This window comes from Macaca nemestrina, chromosome 7 (assembly GCF_043159975.1).
Source record: "Macaca nemestrina isolate mMacNem1 chromosome 7, mMacNem.hap1, whole genome shotgun sequence".
In the NCBI taxonomy this organism is placed as follows: Eukaryota; Metazoa; Chordata; class Mammalia; order Primates; family Cercopithecidae; genus Macaca; species Macaca nemestrina.
In genome coordinates, this window is record NC_092131.1 from 4,374,174 (window position 1) to 4,391,402 (window position 17,229).

General features: G+C 46.8%; 1 long non-coding RNA gene across 1 annotated transcript; it reads left to right on the forward strand.

Moving 5' to 3' along the window:
* Nucleotides 1–8,074: 8,074 nt before the first annotated feature.
* Nucleotides 8,075–11,330, forward strand: LOC139364168 (uncharacterized). The gene is made up of 2 exons (XR_011625485.1): nucleotides 8,075–8,211; nucleotides 11,119–11,330. It is a non-coding gene; the product is annotated as an uncharacterized lncRNA (long non-coding RNA).
* Nucleotides 11,331–17,229: the final 5,899 nt, after the last annotated feature.

The following is a 17,229-nucleotide window of genomic DNA, read 5'->3' on the forward strand; positions in this document are numbered from 1 at the left end:
AACGTGGTGAAATCCCGTTTCTACTAAAAATACAAAAATTAGCCGGGCCTGGTGGCACGCACCTGTAATCCCAGCTACTTGGGAGACTGAGGCAGGAGAATTGCTTGAACCTGGGAGGCAGATGTTGCAGTGAGCTGAGATCGCACCACTACACTCCAGGCTGGGTGATACAGTGAGACTCTGTGTCAAAAAAATAATAAAATAAAAAAGTAAAAAGAGCACAGATTCCTAGTTTTGATCCTTAGTGAGATGTCACCATTGAGGGGACTGGGGAGAGTACAGGACTCCACTATTTTGGTAACTTCCGGTGAGTCTCTACTTTTTCAAAGTTAATACAAAGCTTTTTAAATCATTAGGTAATCACAATTGGAATATTTAGTAACTCCAGTTGAATAATTGAGGAAATCATTGAAAATATTTAAAAGTGACCCTGGCCCCATTTTCCAGCACACACCTGAGGCCCTGGGTGCTGAGGGAGCCGTGGGGCCTCCTTCCCTGGGGTGGACCCTCTTGTATCCCAGGACTTCTGGCACCGGCTCTCTCTAGGGACCCCATGAGGTGGGCGGGGTCCTCACACTGCGCCCTCTTCCCACCCTGCCCACTGCAGCTCAGGGCCAGAATCCTGGGGTTCCACACCCAGCCCCACCCATGTTTGATTCTCCTGGTCTCTACTGCACCAGCCACTGCAACCCTGGGTCGATTCTGGAAGGCCTCCTGGGTGCAGGGAGGGGCAGGACCCTTGCCCTTGCTCGCATGTGGCGGCATCCCCCTGGCAGCGGAAAGGGCCCTCCCCTGGCCACATCTGTGCAGGTTCCAATAACCGGTCACACGGGAACATGTGGGCGTAGCATTAAAAAAATGCCCCGAGTTAATTTCCTGGGCCCAGCTCCTTTCTGCTTCAGATTTCAGCCTCTTAGGGGAATAAGCCAGGAAGTGGGCTCGGGCCACAGATACAGGAGTGGGAGGAGAGTAGGTGGGAGGACCCGTGTGGTCAGACCAATACTCCCACTGAAACCAGATCCTACGGTGGACTCGGTGTTTTAAAATGTGTCTTTTTGAAAGACTGGAGAGCTGGCAAGGTAATCAGGCCCTAGGGAAGGGAGGCAGGACTCTGTGGGGTCAGCCCAGGAGAGTTTAGGGGTGGATGAGAACATTGATTGCCATGGGCTCCAGGGGAGGGGAAACAGAACACAAACCCCTGTGTGCTCAAGTGGAATGTCCCCAAGGAAGTCCCCTCCACATTGTACTGGGTGCACAAAGGGTCTCACAGTCACAGTTGGGTCACCCAGAGTGAACCTACATTTGACAAATGCTCCCCCAGAACTCATATTTCCTACTGTGAGAAATGTGAGAAATAAACTAATCTGTCCAAACCCAAAGAATGGACTCAGAGACCCAGAGAACAACAAAAGTGAGAGGTTTTTTTTTTTTTTTTTTTTTTTTTTTTTTGAGATTTTTGTGCCTGGCCCGAAAATGAGACTTTTAATGACGGTCTTGCAAGATCAGGTGTCTGATGAGCTGGCACACCCAGCACAGTTTCAACAAGCAATTTATCCCCTAGTGCGCAGGTCCCTCCCCTGGTTCCTCATAGGCTGAGTACTGTGGGATCACAATCTTCCCAGACGTCTCGCTCTATCGCCCAGGCTGGAGCTCAGTGGTGCAGTCTCGGCTCACTGCAACCTCTGCCACCCAGGTTCAAGTGATTCCCCTGCCTCAGCTTCCTAAGTAACTGGGACTACAGGCACCCGCCACCACACCTGGCTAATTTTTGTGTTTTTAGTAGAGACGGGGTTTCACCATCTTGGCCAGGCTGTTCTTGAACTCCTGACCACGTGATCCACCCTTCTGAGCCTCCCAAAGTGCTGGGATTACAGACTTGAGCCACTGTGCCCGGCCCGAAAATGAGACTTTTAATGACAGTCTTGCAAGATCGGGTGTCTGATGGGCTGGCACACCCAGCACAGTTTCAACAAGCAATTTATCCCCTAATGTGTAGGTCTCTCCCCTGGTTCCTCACAGGCTGAGTACTGTGGGGTCACAACCTTCCTGGACGTCGCCTATTGGCTGTTGGGCAGGGGCTTTAGGTGTTTCCTTTAGGGTTGTCTTGTTGCATTTTGTTGCAGCCCACAGTGCATTGCAATTCTAGTTAGCTCAGGGGCTCTTCAAGTATTTGATTTATGACCTAAGTAGCTGGGCAGGCTGTTAAGAACAGACAAAGCAAGCTATTTTGCAGGCTAGTAAACTTTCATTTTAGACTAAACTTTTTTGGTTTGGATGAGGGCAACTAAGAGGGAAGCAGGAGAAGGGGCAGGGGGACGCTGAAAAGCAGGCATCAGCCATCCAAGCAGGGGCCTAGTATACCTTGTTTCTTCTGTAGTTTGCTGACCCAAGCCGATTCAAGGCCCATTGTCTTGGAAATGGACCACTGTATACATTATTTCCTTCACTGCTAAGTGTAATAAACTGACTCCAGCCAGGGCCTGGCAGAAGCACATGTGCAGCCTCTGGGGAATGTGCTCACCTTGCAGGCCTCAGAATATTGCAGCCATTGAAGCAGGAAATTTCCCCTGACCCCTTCGTGGGCAGGAACTGAAGTGCAGGCACTGGAGGTAGCTGGCAGCTTCGGCACCAGCAGGGGAAAACTCCACTCACCCAAACCCCTTGTGTTCAACCCTTGTGGGAGGGAACAGGCAGGTGAGCAGTTGCAGCAGCCAGGGTGAGTGCTTTCGAGTGTTAGCTGGGGCAAAACTGCATGGGCCCTGCAGCAGCATCTGGGAGAAGTACCCATGACCCCCAAAGCCCCAGAAGGAATGTTACAGTCAGTGCTCTTTTAGTTCTGCCATCCACAGATGGCTTAAGTGTTAACAGCTCAGTGGGCCCTCTGCCTTTTCTCATGAGGTGGCTGCTTTCCACCAGTGAGGGCAGGGGGTCAGTGTGACAGCCTTTTGCATCTGCACCCATGGTACCTCAGCTCTTGTTTGGCATCCAGGTCACACAAATTGAAGGGTGGTGAATGCGGGGAATTTTATTGCCGATGAAAGCGGCCCGCATCAGGAAAGGGAGTTGGAAAGGGGATGGAGCAGGAAGGTGATCTTCCCCTGGAGCGATGCCATCAAGCCGTCTCTCTGAAGTCAAGCTGCTTCTCTCCAACATCCAACTGTACTCTCTGATGTCCAGATGCTTCTCCTCTTGTCTGCTCTCTGCCAGTGGAACCTGGGGTTTTTATAGGCACAGGATGGGGGGTGGGGGCAGGCCACGGGTGGTTTTGGAAAAGGCAACATTTGAGCGGGAAAACAGGAAGGCATGTTCTCACTTTGGGCCGTGGTTCCAGTCTTCAGGTTCGGGCCTTCACTGGGGACCTGCCCTTTTCTGTCCAGAATTTCCTTGCCTCCTGTCCCTATCATTCCCCACCTTGGAAGAGGCACATCTAACTGCTGTTAGAATATGAACAATGATTGATCTTAGCTACTTCTTGCTGACAGGGGGCGTTGTTTTGGGGAGATCAGTTTTCTCCTTCGTCTCTGAGATGTTTATTTGCACCATCACTCATATCTGGCTCTTCCCAGAGTCCTCTCTTCCTGCTGTAGCTCATGATAGATCTTCAGATGTTTGGTGGGCACCCACACAGGCACCTGATTGTCACCTGGAGAAACACAAGCAAATCCTCTTCCCCATGTAATTATCCGCCCTTGGATTAAGTTTAGTTAAAGGGCCAGGGAGGTTAGTATGTGCTCTAATATGAGTGACATAGAAAGGGGAATGCCTTTGTTGTACTGATTGCTGTAAAGAATGAAATAGAAGATTAGGTTGGTCATCAGTCACATTTTGAATTCAGGCACATTCAATATTTTGCGTGGCTTGCACTACATAGACTGAATCAGAAGCAATGTTTACTGGCTGTTTAAAAATTTTTAACACTATTATTACAGCCATAAGTTCAGCCCTTTGAGCAGAAGCAAAGTCAGTTTGAAAAACTTGCTGTTGAGGTCCTGCAAATGAGGCTTTTCCATTACTAGATCCATCAGTGAAAACAGTAGTGGCCCCTTCAATAGGGGCTTTTTGAGTAATGGAAGGCAATATCCATGATGTTAATTTAAGAAATTGGAATATTTTGGATTTAGAATAATGATTATCAAGAACACCAGTAAAACCTGCCAAATTAACTTGCCATTCCTGGGAATTAATATAAGCCTGCTGAATTTGTTGTTTGTTTAATGGAACTATAATTTGATTTGGATTATATCCCATTAACTTTGTTGTGCACAGCCTTGCTTGTCCTACTAGTACAGCAATTTGATCTAAGTACAGAGTAAGCATTTTAGCTGTATTGTGGGGTAGAAAAAGCCACTCAGATCATTCTGTTGAACAATAACTCCTGTAGGTGAATGTTTAGTAGGAAAAACTAAAAACTGTAATGGCTGCGTAGGGTTAATTCAAGTCACTTGTGCTTGTTGAAATTTTTTTTTCAATTAATTGAAGTTTCTCTAATGCTTCTTTGGATAGAGAATGTTTGCTGTTAAGGTTCGAATCACCTTGTAAGGTAGAAAAATGATGAGACATAGCATAAGTAGGAATGCCTGAAGTGAGACGAATCCAATTAATGTCTCCTTATAATTTTTGAAAATCATTTAGAGTTTTTAAATTATCTCTTCTAATTTGAACCTTTTGAGGCTTAATAGTACTTTGTTCTACTTTCATTCCTAAATACTGAAAGGGAGCAGAAGTTTGGATTTTTATTAGGGGCTATGATTAATCCCACTGCAGTTACAGTGTTTTCCAATTGTTTAGAATAACATTAATTCTTCTCTAGTTTCAGTTGAACATAAAATATCATCCATTTAATGGAGAATATAGCATTTTTTGAATTGTTCTCTAACTGGTTTAATAGCTTTTCTGACATAAGTTTGACAAATAGTTGGACTATTTAACCTGCCTTGTGACAGTACTTTCCAATGGTATCCATCCACTGGTTCTTTGTTATTTATAGCGGGAACAGTAAAAGCAAATTTTTCATAATCTTGAGTAGCTAAAGGAATGGTAAAAAAGCAACCTTTTAAATCTATTACTATGAGAGGCCAGTATTTGGGGATCATTGTTGGAGGGGGCAGCCCTGGTTGCAGTGTGCCCATGGGTTGAATCACAGCATTAACGGCCCTCAAGTCTGTTAACATTCTCCATTTCCTTGATTTTTTCTTAATAACAAATAGGAGAATTCCAAGGAGAGAAAGTAGGCTCCATGTGTCCCTTTTGCAATTGTTTCTGTGCCAATTTTTTGAAGCCTCCAGTTTTTCCTGTTTCAGCAGCCATTGCTCCACCCAAACTGGTTTGGCAGTTAATCAAACAAGAGGAATGGGAGCTGGAGGCTCAGCAATGGCTGCTCCTAAAAATGATACCCTAATCCAGTTCAATCCATTTGCCTTTTTAGTTCTAAAGATTCTGGTTGGCCACTTTCATTTTTCCCGGTCCCTTTTCTGGGAGATATCCCATTTTTCTCATCATTTGTTTACTGTTATTACTACACTGAGCCATAGGAATAGATATTTCAGCACCCCATTGTTGTAGTAAGTCTCTACCCCATAGATTGACAGGACTAGGTATAATAATAGGTTGAATTGTCCCTTCTTGGCCATCTAGCCCTTAGCATGGCAAAATTAAAGAACTTTGAAAAACTTCTGAGGCAGCCCCTACCCCAACAATACCAATGGATGCCTCTTGTTTTGGCCAATGCCAGGGCCATTGATTTAAACCAATAATAGAAACATCAGCTCCAGTATCTGCTAGCCCCTCAAAATCTTTACCTTGAATGGTTACTGTACAAATAGGTCTTTTGTCAGACACTTGATTAACCCAACATATAGCTTTTCCTGCTGGATTCGCACTACCAAAGCCTCCTATTCTTTTTACTGTGCTTCTTCCCAGTTTTGCATAAGATAACAGTAACAACTGAGCAATTCTTTCTCCTGGGGAAGCAGACCATGGAATTGAGGAACTAATAACTAATTGAATCTCTCCAGTATAATCAGAATCAATTATTCCTGTATGTATAGTGGCACCTCTTAAATTTAAACTAGATCTTCCAAGCGATAGACCAACTGTTCCTGAGGGTAAAGGGCCCCTAACTCCCATGAGGACTTTCTTTGGTGGCTCTCCAGGAAGTTAGGAAACAGGAATTGTGCTGCAGAGATCTACAGATCTACAATTGCTGTACATTTGTAGGGACACTGACAGTGCCGCATATGCCTTGGTTTGTTGAGGGGGCCTGAGGCCAGCCCCTCTTCCCATTTCCAGAAAGTGATTGCCCATCTTTGCTAAATTTAGAAAGACACTGATTTGCCCAGTGATTGCCCTTCTTACATCGGGGGCAGATACCAGGACTTTTTCGTTGCTTACTGGTAGTAGCCCTTGCCTATTGATTTCCCTTTTAACATTCCTTTTTTGTGTGTCCAAACTGCCCACAATTAAAACAAGAGCCTGGCTGGGCGCGGTGGCTCAAGCCTGTAATCCCAGCACTTTGGGAGGCCGAGACGGGCAGATCATGAGGTCAGGAGATCGAGACCATCCTGGCTAACACAGTGAAACCCTGTCTCTACTAAAAAATACAAAAAAAAAAAAAAAAACTAGCCGGGTGAGGTGGCGGGCGCCTGTGGTCCCAGCTACTCGGGAGGCTGAGGCAGGAGAATGGTGTGAACCCGGGAGGCGGAGCTTGCAGTGAGCTGAGATCGTGCCACTGCACTCCAGCCTGGGCGACAGAGTGAGACTCTGTCTCAAAAAAAAAAAAAAAAAAAAAAAAAAGGGCATATTTTCCCCCACTTTTAATTCAGCCATTGCTTGAGCTAAAAGAGTAGCCTTATGTAAGTTACCTCCAATGTTATCACAAGTCTTAATATATTCAGCCAAATGAGCCTTCCCTCTCATAGGTCTAATGAAGGAAGGATTTTTTTCCCTGTAACATCTATTTTTTTCCATGCCCGTAAGCACACAGTGCATAACTGAACAATGGCAACATTTTTCATTACTGCTTGATTGTCTAATTGGCCCCAATTAGGGCCTAACCCCATTAACTGTTCAAAGGAAATAGGCACAGGCGGCTGTGCTTGTGTGTTTTCTCTTGTCTGAGTTTGAGCTTCATCAGCCCATGAAGTTTTAAACTGCAAGTACTGAGATGGAGTGAGAACAGACTTTGTTAAAGTATCCCAGTCATATGGTATTAATCTATTATCAAGAGCCACATTTTTTAGTAAAGTTTGTACAAAAGGAGAATTTGGCCCATATTGACTAATGGCTTGCTTAAATTCCTTTAACATCTTAAAAGGAAAAGTGGCTCAATTAACTATGTTTTGTCCTCCTCGCTGAATTATAGTAACTGGAAATTGCCATGCTTCTAGCTCTTCTTCAGCTCTAGCCTTCTGAATAGAATTTTGTGTAGCACCACCAATTGTTCCCCATATTTAATGTTGCCACTAAGCAGTAAGTTTTGCAGCTAATTCATCTTCTCGCTCATTAAGGGGAGAGGGAGAAGGTGGCCATTCACTTAATTCAGCAGGTGGAACCGACAGGCTAGTAAAATATACCTTTTTCAGCTTCCCTTTCTTTTCTTTAATTTCTTCCAGTTGCTGTTCTTCATATTCAGAATCTGAAGTTAATTTTTTACACTCATCTACCTCTTTCTCATCTGAATCTGCCTCGTCATCTGTTTGAAATGGCTCAAGAACCGCCTTTATCAACACCCACACTGACCAAACAGAAACTAGAATTCTGGCATCTTCTGTATGGGCCTTTAAAAAATCTCTGCCAATTCTTTCCCATTCATCTAACTCCATTGTCCCTTGTTCTGGGAACCATGGATAAAACTGCTCTATTGTACGAAAGAGTGTTAATAAATTCTGAGTACTGACCTTCACTCTCCCTCTCCGTAATAAATGCCTCGGGAAATGTAAATAAGTAGAATGTTTGCTTTCATTTTGTTCCATTGTTACCCTGGTTCTTCTGAGCACTCAGCTTTCCCGCCGAGCTTCTTTCAGTCGCCCTCGGGTGTCCTCTGACAATGCATCCTCTGCTTCTGCACACTCTGGTGTTTCTTCACTGGGGTCTTCATAGCTCCACATTAGGCGCCAGAAATGTTGGGGTGATCAGACTCAACACCAGGCCATGGGGGCTACAAAGTCTGGCGGAGTCAAAGGAATGAGAAGAGACAAGTTAAGCCTGCATAAGGTGGGTCCAGGGGGCCAACGCTGGGATGGAGGCTACAAAGGCCCTGAGCTCTGGGAGCCCACACTCTTTCTTGGTGATCACACAAAAAACCAGGTGGTGAGGATGCACGGATGTGGTGGTAAACAGGTGAGGACGTAGGGGTAGAAAGGTAGGGGTGCATCAAGCATAGCTGTGACGGTTTAGCGTTTTCTTTGACGCATATAGAATATGCTCTGCTGCTTGAGATAATGGAGAGCATGTTTCCAAGGCTGGGAGAGCAACCAACAGGTCTGTGCACGTTCCGGAGGCTGCGAGGGGTTTTGTGCCCTGCGCCCTGAATTCCATCCAAGCCATGGGATTAGATTTGTGGTACAGCAGGGCAGCCTTCCACCTTTGGCACAGAGCTTGGTGTTCCAAAGGCCACGAGGGATTTTAGACCCTGGACCCTGAACATCTTCCAAGACTCTTTTATATTATGACAGACAAGCCAGTCCTACCTCAGCTCTTCTACCAACACTGTGGCCATCCTGAGGGCTGAAGGATATATCCTCTAGAGATGGCCCGGTCTATTTCTGTAGGAGAATATTGAGGTTTTATTTCTCTTCTGGGGTCCTCCCAGATCAGTGGGGCTTCAAGTGTATCAGAAATCAGAGGCACTCTCAGTGCTGATTTAGCTGCGTGGTCCACCAACCTATTTCCCTCACCTACTTCATCCATCCCTTTTTGATGGCCTTTACACTGTATTACTGACACTTCCTGTGGAAGGAAAACCGAGGATAGTAGTTTATTAATTTCCCGATGGTATTTAATGGGAGACTCATTAGCTGTGAAGAAGTTCCTCTCTTTCCAGATAACGGCATGGACATGGAGGACTAGGAAAGTGTACTTAGAATCAGTATAAATGTGAACTGCTTTCCCTTTGCTTAATTCTAGTGCCCTCATCAGGGTGATTAGCTCAGCTAGTTGAGCGCTGATGCCCAAGGAGAGAGATGCATTCTCAACAATATCATTCAGAGTAACCGTTGCATACCTTGCTTTATGGATCCCTTGCTCCACAAAAGAACTTCCATCCATAAAGAGTGAGGGTTCTCTAAGGCGGTTTCCTTGAGGTACTCCCTGGCTGCATAGGTTTGCACTACTATCTGTTCACAGTCATGTTCAAGCTCCCCAGCTTCCTCTGGGAGGAAGGTGGCTGGATTTAGGAAGGGACACGTTCTTAATTTGACTGCAGATCCCTCTAATAACAGAGCTTGATACCAGAGGAAGCAGTTGTCTGTTAGCCAGAGACTCCCCTTAGAAGAAAGCAGTCCTTCCCCATTGTGTGGGGTATAAATGGTTACATTATTCCCCATGGTTAACTTAGTAGCTTCCGGTACCAGTGAGGCTACTGCTGCAACTGACTGGAGGCAGGCTGGCCATCCTTCAGCTATCAAATCAAGTTCCTTAGTTAGGTAGTCTACAGGCTGCTGGGCTGGACTGTGGCCTGTGTTAGAACTCCCAGGGCCATTCCCTTTCTTTCTGACACATAAAGATTAAACGTCTTCCCTGTGGGGAAACTAAAGGCCAGTGCCTTAAGCAGGGCTTGTTTAGTTGGTCAAAAGCCTCTGGTTCCCAAATTACACAGTGAGTTTTATCTGCCTGAGTCTCCTTTGTTAGGTGATATAAGGGATAAGCTATTTCACTGTACCCAGTTATGAATCCAGTAATGCCTAAGAATCCCCTTAGTTCCTTGAGGGTTTGGGGGAGGGGAAAGAAGGAGATGGATTTAATCCTCTCTTCACCCAACGCTCTGGTCCCCTCTGACAAGACCAGGCCTAGGTACTTCAAAGTCTGACAGAGCTGGGGTTTAGATTTTGAAACCTTATATCTTCTGTTAGCCAGAAAATTAAGAAGAGCCTTTCTGTCCTCCAGAGAGATTTCCTCAGTTGGAGCACAGAGGAGAATGTCACCTATGAATTGAAAAACTGTAACCTGAGGATAAAGGAACTTGGAGAGGTCTCTTGACAATGCCTGCCCACACAAGTGGGGGCTGTCTCAGAACCCCTGAGGTGACACTGTCCAAGTCAACTGGGTGGTTTAGTTAGAGGGCTCCTCAAATGCAAACAAATACTGAAAGTCAGGGTATACAATGTCCAGAAGAAGGCATTCTTTAGGTCCAGGACTGTAAACCATTTAGTTCCTTCAGGTATTTGAGCCAGCAGGGTATATGGATTGGGAACCACTGGGTGAATGATGGAGGTCTTGAATTAGTCTCCATTCCTCGTTGGGTTTTTGTACCCCCAATATTGGGTATGACAAGGGCTGTTGCAGAGTTTGAGGAAGCCCTGCAACCTTAAGTTATCAACGATGGCTTGTAGTCCTTTCCTAACTTCTGGTTTCAGGGAATATTGTTTCTGGTTAAAAAAGGAGAACTTAAGGTTGACCCAGACCAGTATGGCAGTTGTGGCTTGGTCAAGTTTTTTGGCGTTTTGTTTTGTTTTGTTTTTAGACAAAGTCTCACTCTGTCACCCAGGCTGGAGTGCAGTGGCATGATCTCAGCTCAATGCAACCTCCGCTTCCTGAGTTCAAGCAATTCTCCTGCCTCAGCCTCCCGAGTAGCTGGGATTACAGGTGTGCACCATACCCGGCTAATTTTTGTATTTCTAGTAGAGACAGGGTTTTGCCATGTTGGCCAGGCTGGTCTCAAACTCCTGACCTCAGGTGATCTGTCCGCCTCAGCCTCCCAAAGTGCTGGGGTTACAGGTGTCAGCCACCGCGCCCGGCCGCCCATTTTCCCTTGAATTGCCCAAACTTCTGGGTCTCATCTAATGGACCTGTCATGCAAGACCCAAAAGGACAGTATTTCCAAGTAGCTTGGAAAAAGTAATTCGGTGCCTTGATCTGAGAGGATCATCTGATGGAAGCTCCATGATTTTTAATTTTTTTCAGAGTCAGGGTCTTGCTCCGTCACCCAGGCTGGAGAGCAGTGGCACAACTGTGGCTCACTGCAGTCTCAAGCTCCAAGGCTCAAGCGATCCTCCCACCTCGGTCTCCTGAGTAGCTGGGACTACAGGCCCATACCACTACACTTGTGCTTCTTTAAAAGAAGGTTATATGTTGACATAATTACAAGACTTCCCAGAATTCAAAAGCGTTCCAACCAGCACTTTGGCAAAAAACGTTGGAGTCTGTGCTTCCCTCCCACTGATTTTCTCCATCACTTGGCGTTGGTGAGCTGCCCTGGCTCCTCTGTAGTGAGAAGTGGGTCATAAATTGCCCACCCGTGGCTCAGAAGTACTCAGGTCCTGGGTGAAGGGGCAGGAGAGGGCTTGTCCCACCACAAGGGTGAGAAAGCAGCTCTGCAGAAGGGAAACTGCCCCTCTGCAACTCCGCAGGGAGCCTCCTGCAAGGCCTGGACCCGGCCAAGTTCCCGCATCCCCTGGGGTAGGGACTCCCATAGCCCCCCAGAGCTTCCTCTACAGCCACAGTTTCTGCTGCCCACAGTGGGCCAGGGTCTCTCCCCCTGGGAAGCTGAGTGTTCCACAGTCCTGGGCAGTCCCTGGGGCCACCAGCTGGCAGAGGCGCTCCCTGTGGTGGTCACAGCCTTCACTGGAGCTGCCTGAGGCTGGCCAGCCTTTCCCAGGACTTCGCTGGGACTGCTGGCCTTTGGAGGAAGCTGGGAAGCACGTGAGCACTCGGGAAAGACTGGGCTAGTCCGGAGCTGTCCCTTAGTCCCCAGGGTGAGGGATGGGAGGGCTGAAGCTTGGTGAACAGGCTGGACCTGGACACGTGTCATTGAGACAGCATCTGAAAGGGGCAGCCAGAGCCGTGACAGCTGGGACTTCCAGGACACTGCCACCAGCTATGGGGAAGTGTGCTGGGCCGTCCCCCTCGTGGGGAAGGACTTTCCATGTTCCCATCTTACAGGAGAGAAAAGAGCCGAGGAGAGACCCAGCCAAGCCCATCCCAGGGGCTGCATCGCTCTGCTTGGGTGTCCCAGGGGTGACCCAGCTTCTGTCCCCTGCCCAGCTGGCCTTGGCTCTGCTTCCCGGGGACTCAGACCTTCCCTCCCCTCAGTGCAAAGGGGCAGGGTGGGTCCTGGGCCTGCATGGCCAGGCCTCAGTTTCCCTTCCCTCGTGGGAGATGTGGCCCCGCCAGCCCCTCAGCCCACCTGGCTTTTGTCCTTCCAGCCTGGATGCCCTGTTTCCTTGGGGACACCAACACCATTTTTTCTTTAAGTCAATCTAGAAAAACACATGGCCACACAGCCCTTGGCAAACAATTTCAGAACAATCCTTGGATCATTTTGGAAAAAGTAAGCATTCCCCTTCTTCTCCCACTCTTCTGAACTCCACCCACCCATGCAGTGGGAGGGATTGAGATGCTCGCTGCTTTCAGGGGAAAGACCTGGGGACAGAGGGCACCTGACAGAGCTGCCCCTGCCCAGGCCTGCTTGGGGTGAACCTAGGCAGAGCCCTTCACTGCAAAAACGTGGACCCTCCAGCCCCTGTTTGGGCTCAGGAAGGACCCCAGGGCTCCTGCACACATAAGGGCCAGGCTCTCTATTTGACCGAGAGTGGGTCCAAGGTCATGGCCACGGGAGGGGGTGGGAGGGTGGACAGAGTTGGTCCTAGGACACGGTTCCTGCCCTTGAAGTTCCAGACTTTGCTCGGCCATGAGAATCAGCTGCCCTCCGGGTAGGGGAGCCCCTCTGCTGACCAAACCTGCCCCGTCCCCAAATGAACATGGCTGCCCCCAGCTCAGGCTCCTCCTTCAGGCCTCTGCACCAAATGCAGGACAAGCTGCTCATTCACCCCCAACAGGGGCGGAGACCAGGCAGTGAGGGTGACAGGATTTTACTGTGGGATTAGGGGTGGTGGAACAACAGAGCAACCCAGAGGACACAGGACAAGTGCAGCCTGAGCCCAGCCTGTCCTGGGGTCGCACCCCGGCCCCTCCCACTGCCCCCCCCTTGGCGCACTCTGTGCCTCTGCAGGCTTGGAGTCTGGACCAAAGTGCCTGACAGTGCTTGCCCTTGAAAAGGGAAGGGCCCACCGCGCTAAGCCTCCAGCCTCCCAGGCCCCAGGCCCTGACCTGGGTTGAAGTCTTCACGGATGAGCTGGCAGAAGGACTGACCAACCTCATGGGGAGATGTCCCAGCCCGGCCCTCAGGGATGGTCCCACCCTCTGGCCTCAACACACAACCAGCCGTATGACAGGTTCATATTCAAGAAAAATCCTAGGCACCCTTATTCAAGTAAAGCTGTAGGAATTTATTATATAGACTCTTAAAATTTTTTTCTAGTTTTAAAAGCACTTCTTATAGAAAATGTTCGAACTAAATATCAAAATAAGAAATTTTAAATTATTCAAGCACTACAAACATGAATATGTCTTAAATGCCTTTCCCCACTATACTTAATGCAAAATACCATCTTGTTTGCAAAAATCTGAACAGAGAAGAGTCACCCACCATCCCACACATTTTAAGGGATTACGTGAAGTACAGATTGGATCCTGCCACCTTCCCCTTCCCCTTGAACATTTTGGTGCCAACACGTCTATATCAACACAGCCATTCTGCACAGATACTGTTCTACAAATTTGCATTCTTCACTAATGTCATGTCATGGACGCTTTTCCAGATCAGTGGAAACAGATCTGCCTCCTTGTTTGAATGGCCACACTGCATTGTGTAGCATAATTGTTTTCCCCTTTCCCTCTTGCTGGATAGTTTGGGAGTTTCTAGTTTTCCCTACAATGAGAATCCTTGTATGAATAATGACAGGTTTGTCCTAATATTTCTGATAACATACATTCCCTATAAGTAGAATTATTACCTCAAAGATCCTGTTCAATATCTCTTTATTAAGATATGAAATCTTTTTTTTTTTTTTTTTTTTTTTTGAGACAGAGTTTTGCTCTTGCTGCCTAGGCTGGAGTGCAATGGCACAATCTCAGCTCACCACAACCTCCTGGGTTCAAGCGATTTTCCTGCTGGAATTACAGGCATGCACCACCATGCATGGCTAATTTTGTATTTTTAGTAGAGATGTGATTTCTCCATGTTGGTCAGGCTGGTCTCGAACTCCTGGCCTCAGGTGATCCACCCACCTCGGCCTCCCAAAGTGCTGGGATTACAGGCGTGAGCCACCGCACCCAGCCTAGGATAAGAAATATCTTTACTAAGGTAAAAAAAATTTAGCAGAGATGCAAACCATCTCATTTGTCTGAGGACTCTCCCAGGGACCTGTATGGCTTAAGAATCCAGAAATGTAATTATAACAGGGCTACTAAGGCAGCAGGTTATCAAGACAACCAAGCAGAATCCCAGGGTTTTTTTGTTTGTTTGTTTGTTTGTTTTGAGACAGAGTCTCGTTCTGTCTTGCCCAGGCTGGAGTGCCATGGCGTGATCTTGGCTCATTGCAGACTCTGCCTTCTGGGTTCAAGTGATTCTCCTGTCTCAGCCTCCCGAGTAGCTGGGATTACAGGCGCCTGCCAGCACACCCAGCTAATTTTGTATTTTTAGTAGAGATGGGGTTTCTCTACTAAAGGAGTTCAGGGTTTCTCAAACTCCTCACCTCAGGTGATCCACCCGTCTCGGCCTCCCAAAGTGCTGGGATTACAGGTGTGAGCCACGACACCCAGCCAGAATTCCAGGTTTTTATTTGAAGTTATTTTCAAAAACCGTGGCCTCAAATTCTAAAGCTTTAGAAACATTACAAAGCTCTTCTGTTTCAATAACAGTTCATGGTAATCGAGAAATTGGAAAGTTGATAACAGTTACTAATTTCACACAAGTCCTAATTTCCCACGGGAAAACAAGATTTATACTCTTGTAAATGGTCTTAATTCCACACCTTATCCATCAAATCATTTGATCAGCCTTTATCATTTAGAATATCTCTCCTCCATGATTTCAGGGGAAAGGAGAAATCTTTAACCCTGTCTTAGATTTTTTTCGTTGATGCACATTTTCATTTTTAAGGACAGGATCTGAAAATTCATTAGTTGCCTGAGAAGCAAAAAGCAAACCCATGGAATTCGGTTTTACCCAGTCAAAAATGAAATGCATTAATAGGATCTTAGTTACAACAGCTGAAGGAGGAGCAATATAATTTTCCTTCCACAAAGAACAGAAACACTTTTTAAATGAAGACTTCAAAAATTAATTCCAAAAAACATATGCCAATTCATTCTTTCACGGATAGGGAGCTGGCTTCCTTACAAGTTGTCAGGACTAGAGGCAATTACCTTGTTTGTTTATTTTTTTTGACAATCTGATGGGGACAAAAAAACTAATGTTTTATGATTTTTAAACAGCTTTATTGAGATATAACTGACATGCAATAAGCTGCACATATTTAAAGTATGTGTTTAATTAATTTGCATATGTGTATATACTTGTGAGAGTATCACAACAATCAGCATAATGAGCATATCCACCACCACCAAAGGATTCACCATGCCCCTGGGTGACCCATCCCTCTCATCCTTCCCTGTTCCCCCATCTCCAGGTACCATCTGATGTTAGTTGAATAGTTAACATTTATAATGGCAAGGCTGTCGGCCGCCAGGCCATCTCACTCACTGCTTTGGGAACATAATTTTGCACAGTCCCTGCGGAGGGTGATTTGGGCTCATGGGTCAGGCTGACAAATGCAGGAACCTGTGAGTCAGCCATTCCCCTTCCAGAAATGTATCTTATTCATTCTCTAACAGCTTTGCAAAGTGGCCAGGTGCAGTGGCTGACGCCTGTAATCCCAGCACTTTGGGAGGCCAAGGCAGGCGGATCACTTAAGGCCAAGAGTTTGAGACCAGCCTGGCCAACATGGTAAAACCCCATCTCTACTAAAAATACAAAAATTAGCCGGGCGTGGTGGCATGCGCCTGTAGTCCCAGCTACTCAAGAGGCTGAGGCAGGAAAATCGCTTGAACCCAGAGGGCGGAGGTTGCAGTGAGCTGAGATCGCACCATTGCACTCCAGCCTGGGCGACAGAGCAAGACTCCAACTCATAAAAAAACCACAAAGCACAAAACACACAAGCAGGAAAAACCCACAAAGTGACTTCGGTGCTGGGCTAAGTCATTTCTATTGTAGTAGCAAAATACTGGAAACTCCCCGAATGCCCATGAGCAGACAGCAGGGAAGTCATCGCGCGGCACCCAAACAGTGGAGTACTGTAAGCTGCTTTCCAAAACAGAAAAGAGATAGAGAAAGAAAAACAGGAATTGCTCCAAGATGCCATGTGGAGGGGAAGGCCATGGGCAGAGAGGGTGGCAGCAAGCTTTGTCCCTGTGTAGGATCCTCCAGAGCCGTGACTGGCCTCATCTCTCTCTCCCTTTCCAACCCCTATCCCAGGCGAAGGGGAACTCATCTGACTGGCAGACGGGTGACGGTATGAAGCCCATTTCTCTGTGCTTTAACTTGTTAAACTTATTCCGTGTTTCTCCTTCTTATGTCTCCCTGGGGGAAGCTCTGCTGCCCACGTCTGGGTCAAAGCATCTGTCTGTCGCTGGTGGCGCTCACATGGGGCAGCCGTGGCCTGCAGATGGCAACCACATTCTTCACAGTGGTTTTTACAGGAATGACGATTATATTTGATCTTCGCCTGCCTGCCTCCCTCAGGTTGTGCCTCGGTAGGTCATTTGTTGACACCCCTAACAAACAATTGATTGTATACCAGCAGTTTATATGCGTCTTATATGTGCCATTAGACAGGGTACATGTGTCTTATGCAGACGTGACACAGTGCGTATATGAATGTATAATCTCCCAAATGACAGGATTGTTCACCCAGAAAATCAGAGACTAAACCAAAAGTCTCTTAGAACAAATGCCACAATCTGGGAAGGTCACTGATTATAATATAAATATGAAAAACTCAGTAGGTTTACATTTTACACTGAGAACCTAGTTAGATAATTTTTAGGGGGAAAGGGTCTGATTCACGATATTGCCTAAAACTATGAAAAGCTCTGTTAATATGTGTTTTTTTTTTTTTTTTTTTGAGACGGAGTCTCGCTCTCACCCAGGCTGGAGTGCAGTGGCCGGATCTC